Below are 14,330 nucleotides of genomic sequence, written 5' to 3'. Positions count from 1 at the left end.
AGCATGCAGCCAAAGCATTCTCCATTTGGGATTCATTACAGACACACCACCACCGCACAGCTTATTCCCAAGAAATAATTATGAAAAAGGGTTAAAATGAGAGAAAGAAGAGTGAGGTAATATGTTGTAATGCACTCAACAAACCTTTTCAAATGAAGGCTCTGATGAGTCTTCAAACCCTAAATGTGATCCAGCTCCTTGTGTCTCAACTGACAGGAACTGACATGGATCTCATCTCTTACATCACATGAAAGACTGTGCAGGTTTGTATGAGATGGCAGCGGCCATCTAAATACACGTGCTTCCCACTCTGTTCCTGGAGCAGAGGCCCATTTTTTCAGACAGCATCCGCCTGGGGCTCATTCCAGGTGCTTCACACAATCAAGCATGTGTTAAGTGAAGTCAACTGTACTTCATTTATAGAAAATATTTCATACAGGAATCAGAATTTGAAAGTACATGTTAAAAGGAAAGGTAGTGAAAATACAAAACAACCACTAAGAAACTAGTCCTGGTGACTAGACTAGAGATTAAAATACAAGTGGTGTCCCAGATAAAATCCAGTGCTAAATAAAAGCATAAATATGTTGTTGTTTGGTGGTGTTAAGAAGGATCTGACTTTTGATATATGTTAGAGGCATTAAAATGCAGTCGGTTATTGTTTTTGAAGATTCAGATCATGATCTAACGTCATCAGTCTGTGTTTTGGGCACGTTCACAGTGTTCATCAAGCTCTGGATTCAAAGGAGGATAAGTTAAATGTTTGTAAAAGTCTTACCCCACAAAAAGAATATCTTTTTTTTTTCATTCATTTGTTGGAAGTTCCTGGAAAACAAAAAGTTGACATCAATAAGGAAGTCATTCAGGTCTTTTGCAAGGTTCATATTTAACTGTGCATGATTAGCATAGGAATGGACAGATACATTGTGCTGTCTAATAACAGAGCCTCAGGGGAGTTTGTGTCAGTTGAACAGAAGAGGAGCAAAATTCATCCTTATGGAACTCCATGAGCAGCGTTGACTTTGTCTGATTTTATCTGATGCAATAAAGAAGCAATGAATGGTACGGCGTCCAAAGCAGCAATGGGATCTGGGACAACAAGAAGTTGGAGTTTGTTTGACTATGACCTTAGATATTTTTATGTTTCACTGCTTGTTTAAAAAAAATGAAAAATAAGTGGCCAATCAACCACAACCTCTTAACTGATTGTTAAGTGGCAAACTTCTCATTGTTACATGAACATAATTTGCAGTAATTGGCATAATTCATCTATGAAAGAATGCTGACTCTAAAAGCGCAAAGTAAAAAGAAGACACCTCTGTAATAATACTTCTTTTACACAGTAGTTCTTGTTTATGAATGCAGTGACAACCTTTTTCAGGACATCAGTGTGTCCCTGACATAGGGACCTTGCAATAAATCAATGCTTGCTTAAAAAAAGGAGTGCATCCCATGCCCTGTTTAAATATTTTGGATATTCTAAAACATCAGACAAGATTTGAGTGTGAAAGTAATCCAAAGTAGGTATCAGATTGCAACTTGCTGTTGCTGAAAACACCCAAGGTTGTGTTTTTCACTCATATTATCTCCCTATGTTTAGGCTCGGCTGGGTGATTTCAAGTGTGTTTTGGCAATGAGCATAGCAGATAAGAGCCTGTGTTGTGATTTCCGTCTCTGAGCACCACCAAATAGGAGGTTTGGTGAGGCAACGCTTCCTTACAGCCTTGCAGTTATAAGGCTACAAGAATCTAAAGAGCAAAGTTCTGGTTCAACATCTCAGAGGGCTGAAGGTAAATGTCCTTATTTCATGGCCAAGTCACATTTTTTTACTCTGATATATTTATTTTTGGGCCTTTTAACCCCTCATACTTTACAAGTGTCCATGTATTTATTTTTTCTATAGCAAAAATGTATACCAAGAGGCCACAGACATCAGGATTAACAGTGTCTGTAACAAAAAGTGTGTACCTGGTCTACAATAATGCTTAGTTATGTCAGAGTAACACCCATACCCCCTTAGCACCTAAATTTATATATAATTGTTAAAACAAGTTGTGTTTTTTTACTGTTAATCAGATATTAAAGATTAATAATTTAAACATTCGACCAACTATTGGTGTAAATTTAGGTCTGATGATAATTAGCAACAATAGACACTTATGGAATTAAGCAAATCTTTCAGTCGCAGTGTGATGATTATTTGGTTGATGCTGCTGTTGCTAAAAATATATTTTGGTTAAAGTATATGTACAAACAACCATTGGTTTTTTTGATACCAATAAATACTAAAAAAAATACTTGTACTGTACTGTCCCAGAAGTTTGTATCTCCCTTTTATTACAAAAAACATTAGATTAGGGTACAGAGTTGTTAAAAAAAAATGTATATTTCAATATAATTTATACTAAAAAAGTAGTAATCAAAGATACTCATTTGAATTAAAATCTATATAAACTGGCCCATATATATATATATATATATATATATATATATTGCCAAAATTTTCTGACTTTTTTAGCAGCAGAGCAATATCAGAGACCCTCAGCCCCCCTCTTCCCTGCAGCCACTCACCTGACCTAAATAATAAGCTGTGGCTGTTTCAAACTCAGCCAATGTGGGAGATACATTAATTCTTTGTGAACCAATGTTAACTTCTTCACCAAGTTATAGGAGCTATTGAGATGGAGCTAACCACCTTCATTCCCCAGGTGCATCAATGCTATCAAAGTTGTCATCTCAATTTGGTCCTTGCCAAATCCTCTGATCCCATTTTCCCAGCTTCTGAACGATCAGTTTTGAAGACAAGTTGCTCCCTAATGCATGTCATCTTCTCCCATGATGAAGGGGGTAATAAAATGTTTTTACCTCTCCTGTCTGTTTGTAGTGTTACAGCTGACTGAAGAATAAAAGTAGTTGTCATGTAATGATAGATCTTGGAATATACTATCTGGCTGTTTTCTTACTACTTGCTTAGTTAGTAATTGTTTAGAAGAAGAATTGCTTCATAATCTTGTCCTGACAGGTACTGGTAATTATGGCTGTACACCCTCTCTTTGATCAAATTGCATTGGCAGTTACTGTTTAGGACATTAGCAGCTGACCAAAGGAATTCTAGTGGAACAATTTCACCATACTTGCTATCTTTGATTAGATAATGTGATCTCACTCTCTATTACAAGAAAAGGTGCATGTTTTATGTGCTAGCAATCTATTCTAGCTGCTGTGTGAGAGAACATCTCTGTGGCTTTAAGTTAAGGTTTGATGATTACATTTTATCTTTATCTGTATGCTACAGGTTTACCTGTAGCATATTTTAGTAAAGGGAAGATGCTAGACTATATGACTGCAAGGTGCCCTGGACCTGTAGCTGATGGAAAATAATGCATTCTACTTACTTAAGAGGTTCTGGAAATGAGGGGTACGTTCACACTTCGGAAGAAACGTCCGTCCGTCCGTCCGTCCGTCCATCTTCTTCCGCTTATCCGGGGTCGGGTCGCGGGGGTAGCAGCTTCAGTAGGGAGGCCCAGACGTCCCTCTCCCCAGCCACTTGGGCCAGCTCCTCAGGAGGAATCCCAAGGCGTTCTCAGGCCAGCCGGGAGACATAGTCCCTCCAGCATGTCCTGGGTCTTCCCCTGGGCCTCCTCCCGGTGGGACGTGCCCGGAACACCTCACCAGGGAGGCGTCCAGGAGGCATCCTGACCAGATGCCCGAGCCACCTCAACGGAAGAAACGTTGTAATTTTTTTTATTTAGAATTTAGGAATGAGGTACTCTCTAAGGACACCTAGCAGATTCCATCAAGTCTTGACAAGCAGCATTCACTCCTCCTGAAAGAGCTTAGAGCCACACGAACAGTCATCTGCATTGTTGATGGCTTTGCAGCAATCCCTCATGCTGAGCATGCATGAAGTGACAGTGGAGAGGAAAACTCTGATTTAACAGGTAGGAAAACCTCCAGCAGAACCAGAACCAGGCTCAATGTGAACGGTTATCTGCCGCAACCCACTGGGGGTTAGAGAAGACAGAGCAGAAAGCATAGAATCACACATTGATCCAGGAATCCTTTCTATGTTATATGGTAAAAGCGGGTGATCTGCCTCCCTGGATGATGTCACAGCTAACAGAGACTTCTTCTCTTCAACCAGACCAGGTGTACCTACTATGAAGAGAAAAAAGACAGAGAACAAAAAGTTAAAAGCTGAAATAACAACAAAAAATTCAAAATTGGGGAACAGTAAGATAACGCAGCAGTGAGAAAAATAGTTCTTGATGTCCTCCAGCAGCCTAAGCCTATAGCAGCATAACTATAGAGGTAGCTCAGGGTAACGTGAGCCACTCTAACTATAAGCTTTGTCAAAAAGGAAAGTTTTAAGCTTAGTCTTAAAAGTAGACACTGTGTCTGCCTCACAGACAAAAACTGGGAATTAGTTCCACAGGAAAGGAGCCTGATAGCTAAAGGATCTGCCTCCCATTCTACTTTTAGAGACTCTAGGAACCACCAGCAGACCTGCAGTCTGAGAGCGAAGTGCTCTGTTAGGAACATACGGGGTAATCAGAGCTCTGATATATGATGGAGCTTGATTATTAAGGGCTTTATAAGTGAGAAGGAGAATTTTAAATTCTATTCTTGATTTAACAGAAAGCCAATGAAGGGAAACTAAAATTTTAGAAATGTGAAATTTTAGCTTCCCTTCTGCTGCAAGAGTTCTGATTTTCATCAGGACTCTTGCAGCAGCATTTTGGATCAGCTGAAGGCTTCAAACTGCATTTTGTGGACTTCCTGATAATAAAGAATTACAATAGTCCATCCTTGAAGTAACAAATGTATGGACTATTTTTACACCATCACTCCTGGCCATAAAATTTCTACAACATTCCAAAATTGGAAAAAGGAAACACTGGAAACCTGTTTAATATACAATAATATTGCATTTTAAACAGGTTTTCAATCAATCAATATTAGATTGCAATTAATATGCAATCTTGTTAAAAAAGATAACACCAATGTTTGTTTGTTTTTTTTTTTTACTTTATTACCAGAGGCCAATTCAATGCCATTCATATTAAGTGATTGATCAAGAAGTTTATTTTTAAGGACTTTGGTCTAAAGATGACAACTTTTGTGTTGTCAGAATTTAAAAGCAGAAAATGTAATATCCAGGTTTTGATGCTTGCTGCTTTTGTTGTGGAAGGAACTTAGCTAAATAAGATGCAACCTGTAACATTTTCTGTAAGTGGAAGAAATGTCATTTTTTTCAGACATAGATTATCTACATGCATATATCCTCATCCTCAAAATATTTGTCTTTATGTTTGTAAGCAGTGCAGTAAGTGTGCAGGCTACTGCTTTTGCCAGCATTTACTCACCCAGATCTTTTGCTACTTTATCCATAAGCTGGTGCAGCACCCAGGGAGAGTTGGTTTATCACCTCTGAGCTAAAGAGAACAATTAGGCCATATCAACAGATCGGAGTGTTGGCAGTCAAGTTCACAGTTAGCAATAGTGCCAGTAATCTGTGGCTTAGCTGGCACCGAGCCACGGCGAGCTTGCAGCTCCATGGCCTGTTCAGACACTTAGGAGTCACCAAGGGCACGGGCATGGCTCAGTAGCTGGCATTTCATCTGCTTACTAGCAGAGAAGTGAAACGGGAAGAGAGAGGGGGAAAAAAGCCCACAGGAGACAGAAAAAAATGTAAAAGAAAAAGCAGTGGGAGGGAAAGAATTAAGTCTTTAATGAGGGCAGTTGTTTCGGCAGGCAAAAGGAATCGGGTTATATCAACACGGTGTATCAAATGATGGCTGTTAGTGGCCCACCTACTGTGAAATGATGGGTGGCCTGTTTGAGTTCTTTTCTGTCTTTTATCCAACATTAAGGCTTTTGTATGAGTTTGCTCGCACATTATTTTCTTTCAGTCTACAAGCTGGTTCACAGTGGCAGCAGATAGGGGCCTCGACAGACACCATGTAGGGGCTTTGGTGCTTTTGATTAGAGCTGTCAGAAAGATACGCTTGATCATATCTCATCATGGGAAGAATTACAGTAACGCCTACAAACTTCATCCCCACCTGGCTTTATGCACTTTTCCTAATCCTCTTTGACTGTAATGAGGATTTAAAGTAGATGGAAAGACTTTTGCTTAAAGGCTGTTATTTTCTTCTTTCTTTCATAGAGCATTAAAGCTCAGGCAACAGAATAAAACCTAAACAGAGGTTTGAGATGCACCTGCTGGGTTTGGAAATGACACCCAAGGCAAATGTAAAATACCTGTAGTACAACCTTGTATTTGAATAAAAGTTTGTGAGTAAAGGGTAAATGCTGTAATGATGTACTTCCTTTTTGCTATTGTTTTATTTTTTCCCCCAATAACCTGAAGGATTATACTTCAGCTGTGTAACAAATGGCTGTTTTGAGAAACTTCTTGTCCTATTTTGCTATAAACATTTCATTGTAAAAAAAAAAAAAAAATTAGTTAAAATAAAAAAATAAAAAAGCAGAAAGCAGATTTTGAATCCTAATAAATGTACTACTTAACGGAAACAGAAATCAGCCATAAGCAGCAGCAGCAGCACGTCAGCGCTTCACAATATTGGAAATTGAAAAATTGTTCTGATCAGTGCACCTGTAAAGGTAGATCATGAAATATTTGTTTTTCATCCCATTTTTATAACTGCCTGGTGGGGAGATGTTTATGAAAGCGATGAAAGCACTGCTGAGCAGTTTCATTGTGTTATTTACATTTATCAACGATCCTTCATTTGAGTTATACCTCATAAAACTGTTAAAATTGTAATTATCCACAATATTGTTAGGCTCTTTATGGGTAGAAAAAAATCTAGCATCATTTTAGAAAATGTAAATAATAAAAATATATTGATCTTTGAAATCCCATCGTTATTTTCATCTGCAATGGCAACCAGCATTTATGTCAAATGTGTACATTCACAAACTATTAAAGTAAAATAAACATCTCTGTTTTACTGTAAAGAGTATTTCTCTCTGTCTCTCTGTCCTCTCTATTTTTTGAGCTTTTGATCATTCACGGAGCAGAGGGGAAATACAGTCAGTCAATAAATAATAATGACAGTAGTCCTTCCTGATTTACGCTACTACATGGCAATTTAAATCAATAGAATAACTTTGTTTCAGAAAGGGTTTGACTGAACAGAAATAGAAGTCATTCCTAAATAAAATTTAAAGACAACATATAACATCCAAAACTTCAACTTGATAGGATTTTTTAATGCTAAACAGTGCACAGAAGAACATTGGAGAAACGACGAGTTGAAGCATGGAGATAACAATCAAAAGTTAGTGAGTACGGCTGGTTGAATGGGGCTATAGTTTAAAGCATTTTGAGTGGACAGTATGACTAGAGAAGTGCTACATAAATTTGCTCCATTTACAATTTATGTGGCTGTGCAGTGCTTGTCAGCTGGCTGAGAGGCTACACCACTTCTCTAATACTTACAGAAAAGATTAAGCAACTTGAGCAGAACTATTTTTTCTCAAGTTACAGTATCAGCACTGTGTTGTTTTTTTAACCACAGAGCTTTTAAGCATGTAAAGCACTTTGCTTTGTCCTTGCACTGAAATTTGCTATGCAAATAAATTTGCCTTGCCTTTCCTTGCTCACAAAAAAGCTAGGGAATGTGGTGTGGAAACTAAAAGAGTAGTACCTATCACTCTCCTTAAAGGAGCAATAAGCAAAATTTCAATATTTTTGATAGAAAGAACAAAAAAAATAATGATGTGAAGAACTAAAGGTAATATTTCAGATGGACTATGCTATAACATACCACAGCTCTCTGCGTTGTTCTCCCATCTCTTGTTTACACACCCGGGCCGGACCGTGTGTGTACATTTGCACACGTGCATGTACGTGCATGTAAACAGCTGCCACTCAGGGCTCTGTTTAGAGCCCTGAGTGGCAGCCCTGAGTGCCCCCCCCCCCACCCTAAAATACCACCGTCAGAGCAGCAGAGTGTTGTTCTCTTGCTAACAGCATTAAAAAGTTATGACTTACTTATGTCTTCACTTTAAATGTTCCTCCGAAAGGTGATGCTGTTTCTCTGTGTTTTTATCCTTTGCAAATATGCACATAGAAGGGGTCGCTTGAGAAGGGAAGGATTGGCTGGGTTTTGTTTTGGTCTACAGACAGTGTTCAAGCACCACCTAGTGGTGAAATATCGCTTATTGCTACTTTAAGGTAGGTTTGAGATGTTGGCAAGCAGTGAAATTGTACTTAAAGCTAGGGTCGGTAATTTTTACGGAAGTTTCCCCAAGTCCCTTTTTGAATAACTGTGTATGCGCAAGACCGTCTTACCTGCACTTCCGCTCCTCAGGGGGATCACGTGAAAAAAATCTCCCAAATCCACTCTGGTCTTATTCCTTTCTACTTAGTCCTTCCTCTTCTTCTCATAAACATGAACAGAGGAGAGCGACAATGAACGGCTAAACACCAAGCTAGCCTAGCCGCCAAGCTAGCCGGATACATAAACACTAGTTCGGAAACTCGAGAGGAACGAGCACGGACACTGGTGTTACGTGAGCGTGTCAGAATGATTGGCATGTGGGACAACCAATAGATAAAGTGACCCCCCCCCCCCCCCCACCGAATTTAAGGGACAGAGGAGAGTGAAAGCAGGAACAAAATTATGACAAATCCATGCCCTTCGAACTGAGCGTCAGAGATTGGTGAGAGTTTTTACAGGCCTGCAGCTCCCACAGAGATAGATTTTTCAACCTCCTTTTTGTGAATACATAATGTATATATGACTTTCAGGAGTTAAGGACGATTTTACCCAGTGTAACAAAAAGTGTTTCTGAACAGGATTACCAACTACAGCTTTAACATTATCATGCCTCTATAGTCTCTTGCTGCCCCATAGCTAAAGGTTGCTTTGCTTGACAAGATTGGCCTCCAAATACCCCAGGTGTCAGTCCAATAGCATCTGTGGGATGGTTGCAAAGCCAGACCTCGCAGCTTAAAGGACTTAAAGGTTCTTCTGCTAAAATCTTATGCCACAACACAACTCGAGGGGTGTATCAGAGTCCATGCTTCAGTGGGTCACAGTTGTTTTGGCAACAGAAAGAGGGTCCATCACACTATTAGGCTGGTAGTGATAATGTTATGCCTGATCAGTGTGTGAAATGATTGCACAATCTGTTAAATAAGATATTTAGTCCGTTTTTTCCACACTTTCATCTCATGAATATTCTGCACGTCACCTTTTGCCTTTCGTTCTCCTTATTCCCGTCATTACTCCCACCTCCGTTTGTACACACACACTCCCACCGTCCACAGAGTAAACACTTCAGACTCAGATATTTACACTCTATCTCCACTGAAGGGACCAGATTAGTCTGTTTATGCTGTGCAAAAGAGTAGACGGATGGATACCAGTAATGAGCAGGCATGGATATGCACACACAACATGTTGACACTGCACATAGTTGGATGCTGACAACGGCAGCGTGATGAATATTGGTCTAATTTTCCGAGCAAGCTCCAACCGAGCGGGCAGATTGAAATATCAGCCTGCTGTCGTCATGGTGATACAGACGTCAGAAGTAAAAACTCTGGAAAATGAAGCTGTTACACAGACTATTGTGTTATTTTGGGTGTTTTTTCTTTTTTTTTCTCCCAATGAACTAAATCTCTTGGGTTTTTTAGCTGCATCTTTTCCCCCTCCTCGTCCCATCTTCTCTCTTCTTCCTCTGAACACATCCGGAGAAATGCTAATGACTTAACGTTTCATCCTGGCTGCGCTACGCTGTGCTGCGCTGCGCTGCTCTGCAAGCTTCTAAAAGTGACTCACCTGCCTCGCCTAAAATGTCCCTGTGAATATTAACAACAACGGAAACAAAGATTGCGGTTTTCATCAGGTTTTCGTCCGTTTTGGAGCTCGGGTTTGCTGTTAAACTGCTGTGTGGATGCTTTGGCTGATCTCTCACTTTTTATGCTTTGGCTTAAACCCCCCTCCCTGCAAGGTGGTATAGAATTTGCGCGAGGACCTACATATAGGTCATATATGTGTTGCTTTGGTGAACATCTCAGACTCTCAAGGGAATGTGGCAACTGGAGAGAGGGGTATTAACCTAAATCTGTATGCATCAAGCTCAATCACACAAAATGCAAAGCATGATGAGCACTGCCTATGGACGGTCAATTCCTCTGATCAAGATTTAAGCGCCTCAGTTTCAGGACGGCAGCTGGACACAAAGTGTGTGATTTGCAGGGATTTACGAGCTTATTCTCTCAGTCTTTTTTTGTTTTCTTCTTTTTTGCTGTGCGCCACATGTGCCTCACCAAACCTCAGCTGTTCCAAAAATAGGCAAGTATATGTTTGTTTGTGTTTCTGTTCAAGGTTGTAAATGTGTCTTTTGTTTAAAAAAAGAAACTCCTAGTCACCAGTAAGGTGAAGATGGAACTGAGGAAGAAAGCTCTGAGCCACAAGTGTCGCTTGTTAAAACAGGCCAAAGACACAAATATCCTCGTCGTCTTTTGCCTCTGCTTTCAGGGTAGTTCAAACTATCACATGAGGGGTTTTGACATCCTTTCTTTCTATAATTCATCGTCCCTTGCTAAAAGCAAAGACAACTCAAAGCTTATGGGCTCGATGGAAAATTCAGCCTACAGTCTGCAGACCTCTGCAGAATCTGTCAATTCACTCTTTTCTGTTTTTTAGTTCTAACAAGGTGGACAAATCAAATATATTACCCGGAAAATCCCGACTTAACCAATCAACTTTCTCACAGAACCTTGAACATGTTTTAACATTTTTAGTTAGTACTTAATTTATATAATAGACCAACACACAATTGTTCCTAACTGTTAAGTGAAAGGAAAATGCTCCATGGCTTAAAAAAAAGATTTTTGCAAATACAAATCTGAAAAGTGTGACCTATATTTAGTCAGTCATATTTAGTCGTAAGAATTATTATTTTATAACTCCAAGCCTTCTTGGTATTGTGAGTTTAGGTGGTTGGCCATGTCGCAGTGCTTTGCAGTTGTGCATTACTCTTTTCATTTTCAAAATATAAAAGAAAACTGTGCTCTGTGAGAAGTTGGGTCATTGTTCATAAACTGGCCCTGCTTTTAACCCCTTCTCAACGTTACACCTGACCTGCCCGCTGTGTTCCTTGTTCTTATAATACTGCCTGTTAAGAAGTTGTGTAACAAATCTCTGAGGCCTTCATGGAACTGCTAGATTTATACTGAGATTACATGATGCACAGTTGTTGCATGATGTGGATATAAATGATCATCAGTGGATATAAATGAGTATGCCCTGATATGTTTTAATATTTTGCACTCAATCTATGTTTTTTGCAAGCAAATGTCCCATTAGTACACATATCACAAATGTGGTCACAAAGACTAGTTTGTGTAGCACATGCAGTCAACATTACAACAGAATTAAGTGTGAACCATCCACCAATAACCATATTGAAGATATTGCCCAAGTTTAAATTAGCCAAGCTGATTCAGCTGAGGATATTCCCAGAAAAAATGGTATACCACACTCCCTACAAAGGTCATACCTGTAGATGTTCCTTTCTTTTTCCGATTGTGCCAGCTTTGCCCAAGTGCCATTTTTCTCGAAGGTCGTCTTTAATCACTCTCGCTTAAGTTTCACTCTAGACGAAGATTGTAAACAGGTTGTTTTCAGCGTACGAGGAAATGCCACACGCTACTGTTTGTACGACAAAGTCGGTCTCTTTTTCATCTCGCTATCTGCTCTCATCTGCATTATCCATTTATCACATTCTAAACACACAAGGCTGCGAGAGCTGGAGCTGGAATTGGCATTTTTCCTCCATGTAATCACATCCTAAAACGGAACAAAAGAGCAAGGAAGGCAAAAGGGAGGGAGCTATTGTTTAGAAACGGGAGATGCTTGAATGAAGTGGAGAGCCGATAAGTAGGGGGGGGCTCTTGTCTGCGCCTGCCAGAAGATTGGGGCCTAATTTGCTTATTTGTAGCTGTCGCTTACGCTTTTATGTGTCCTGCGATGTGTAGCAATTGACAGGCAGTGGCTACAGGCGACAAATACTTTTTCAGCCCCTATTTAACCCTGCTGGCTTTTTTTTCTGTGGTGACACTTGAGGGACTGGCACAGACACCGCTCATTTTTATACATGATTTTATTACTATCACCCCCCACTTCTTCCCTGATGTTGCTTAGCAATTTGCTTTAGACAAACTCATATCTAATCTTACAAAGCTTGTTTATTTTGATGCTGCACGCAAAGCTGAGCAAACTGCGGCCAGAGTTTGGGTTCTAGAGTTCTGCAAGTTGAGATGGAAAGCAGGCAGATGAAAAAAAAACGTGTAGTATCCCTGGGATTAGGACTGGGGTCCTTTATATCCAGCTGTAATCCCACACTGTTTACCCATCTCCAACAAGAGAAAACAGACACACACATGCACAGGCAAGCACATTTTGCTTGGAGAGAGCTTTTTTTTTTTTTTTTCTTTTTTGTTATCATACAGCTTTTACCAAACTAGACCGTCCACATCCGGTTGCAACCCGCCGCAATATAACATCACCCTTTTAAAAAAAAATGTCAGAGAAAAGTTCTCCTTTAATCAATTAAATAATAGAAGAATAGGGGGGAAAGACACATAAGAAGCCCGCATTGCCTCCTAGCTTGTCTCTGTCATCCCCCTCCAGGTGGAGCCTTGCTGTCAGCTAAGCCCTCCCACTCCTCAGCACGCACACACACACACACACACACACACACACACACACACACACACACACACACACACTCAAAACCTCCTGCTGAGCCCTACAATGGCGGATTGGCAACCCTAATACCACGGCTCGCTTTATCTGCCTGAATTAAAACCCAATTGGAGGAACAGCTGTGGGAATTACTGGTTCAGGAAGAGCCTTCATTTATTTATTTATTTTATTTATATATTTCTTTTTTTTTTTTCAGGAATTATGTGGGTGGGCGCATTCTAGAGAAGGTAGAAATAGTAATCAGTCAGATAGAAGCTCATGGTGCATCAGCCAGGAGATTAAAGACTGAACTAATTTGTGAATGTGCAGGGCTGTTGTTTGCCCTTTTATCAAAAGGAATGTTTGTTTCTCGTCAATTGAATGTTACCGTGTTTATGTGTGCCTATATATATAGTACTGATTGAGCCGGCAGGTCATGCGGGATATATCCCCCCCATACGCGCGTATAAATTCTGCAGAGACCAAACAGTTAAAATGTGAGAGAAATATTGAAGCCTCACTGTCGGGATTCAATTTCCTAAAGTATTCAGCTGGTATTCTGCTGAGTGGAGCTGCACAAGCCACTAAGTTATTACAAGTTAGTATTAATGAAATGTTACTCGTATTTAATGATACAGCTGCACTAATTGCAGCACTCACAGATAGTTATAATCAATGGTTATTATAAGTGTCTTACCGACTATTATTGATTTATTTTTATTTTTATTGTGTGCTGCTTGCACACTTTTTTCCTGTCTTCTATTGTGTGCTGCTTGCACACTTTTTTCATATGCTAGTATATTTTAAAAAACATTTTACTTAGGCCTGAACATTTGAAAAATATGTGGAACCTCTAGTCCTTTGACATCTTTGAAACATTTGTTTGAGTGTCAAATGTGTAATGCACAACAAAAGGCAGCCGTGTAATAGAATGAGAATTGAAAGCACCATTGTTCAAATTAATGTGTTTTTTTTTTCTCAGAATAAAATGTTTTACATAAGAAAAGTCAGTCAGATGTCGGAGCTTTCCCAGTGTCGGTGAAAATCTGAAATCAATTTATTAAATAATATTACAATTATTCTCACTATTGTCACTATTGTTGTTTTAATGTTATTGCTATTATTGCACTTCCAGACATAAAATTGCAATCAATTAAATTAAATACATCAAATGCCATTAAAAGTCAGAGAGTATGCATGAGAAACAAAGAGGACGGCAGCGCTGAAAGATGAGGCAAAAAGGGAGGAAATCTTTATAAGCAGACATACAAACCGCGTTGCAAAAGTTTCAATATCACCGTGTGTTTGCTTAGGTGACTGCCTGTCTTAGATCTCTGTGTTGACAGCTTAGTAATAGGAAGGCTGCTAAGTCAAGGTAAAGACTAGGTTTGGAAGTCAGATGAGCTCTTGCATACATGACCTTAGCTGTATCGCCGTCTCTGACTACAAACCCGCCGCGGGTTTTCTCCTGGGATCTGCTGCAAGGTCATGTTTTTCCGTTCTCTCAGGTCTACTACCCCACTCATCGACCACATGCATTATACAGTAGGTTTGTTCTGCATGCTGACCTCCTGCGTTCCTGGGGGAAGCGCTTTTGAA

The 14,330-nt window shown here is 39.7% G+C and overlaps 1 protein-coding gene across 4 annotated transcripts in view; it reads left to right on the top strand.

Annotated features, from left to right (window-relative positions):
- The window catches only part of rxraa (retinoid X receptor, alpha a), a 141,926-nt gene that overhangs the window by 68,338 nt on the left and 59,258 nt on the right, over positions 1–14,330 (top strand). The gene's annotated exons all lie outside the window — the stretch shown is intronic.

This window comes from Fundulus heteroclitus, chromosome 8 (genome assembly GCF_011125445.2).
Source record: "Fundulus heteroclitus isolate FHET01 chromosome 8, MU-UCD_Fhet_4.1, whole genome shotgun sequence".
In the NCBI taxonomy this organism is placed as follows: domain Eukaryota; kingdom Metazoa; phylum Chordata; class Actinopteri; order Cyprinodontiformes; family Fundulidae; genus Fundulus; species Fundulus heteroclitus.
The sequence above is the reverse complement of the archived record's forward strand: the minus strand, read 5'-3'. Positions and strand labels throughout refer to the sequence as shown.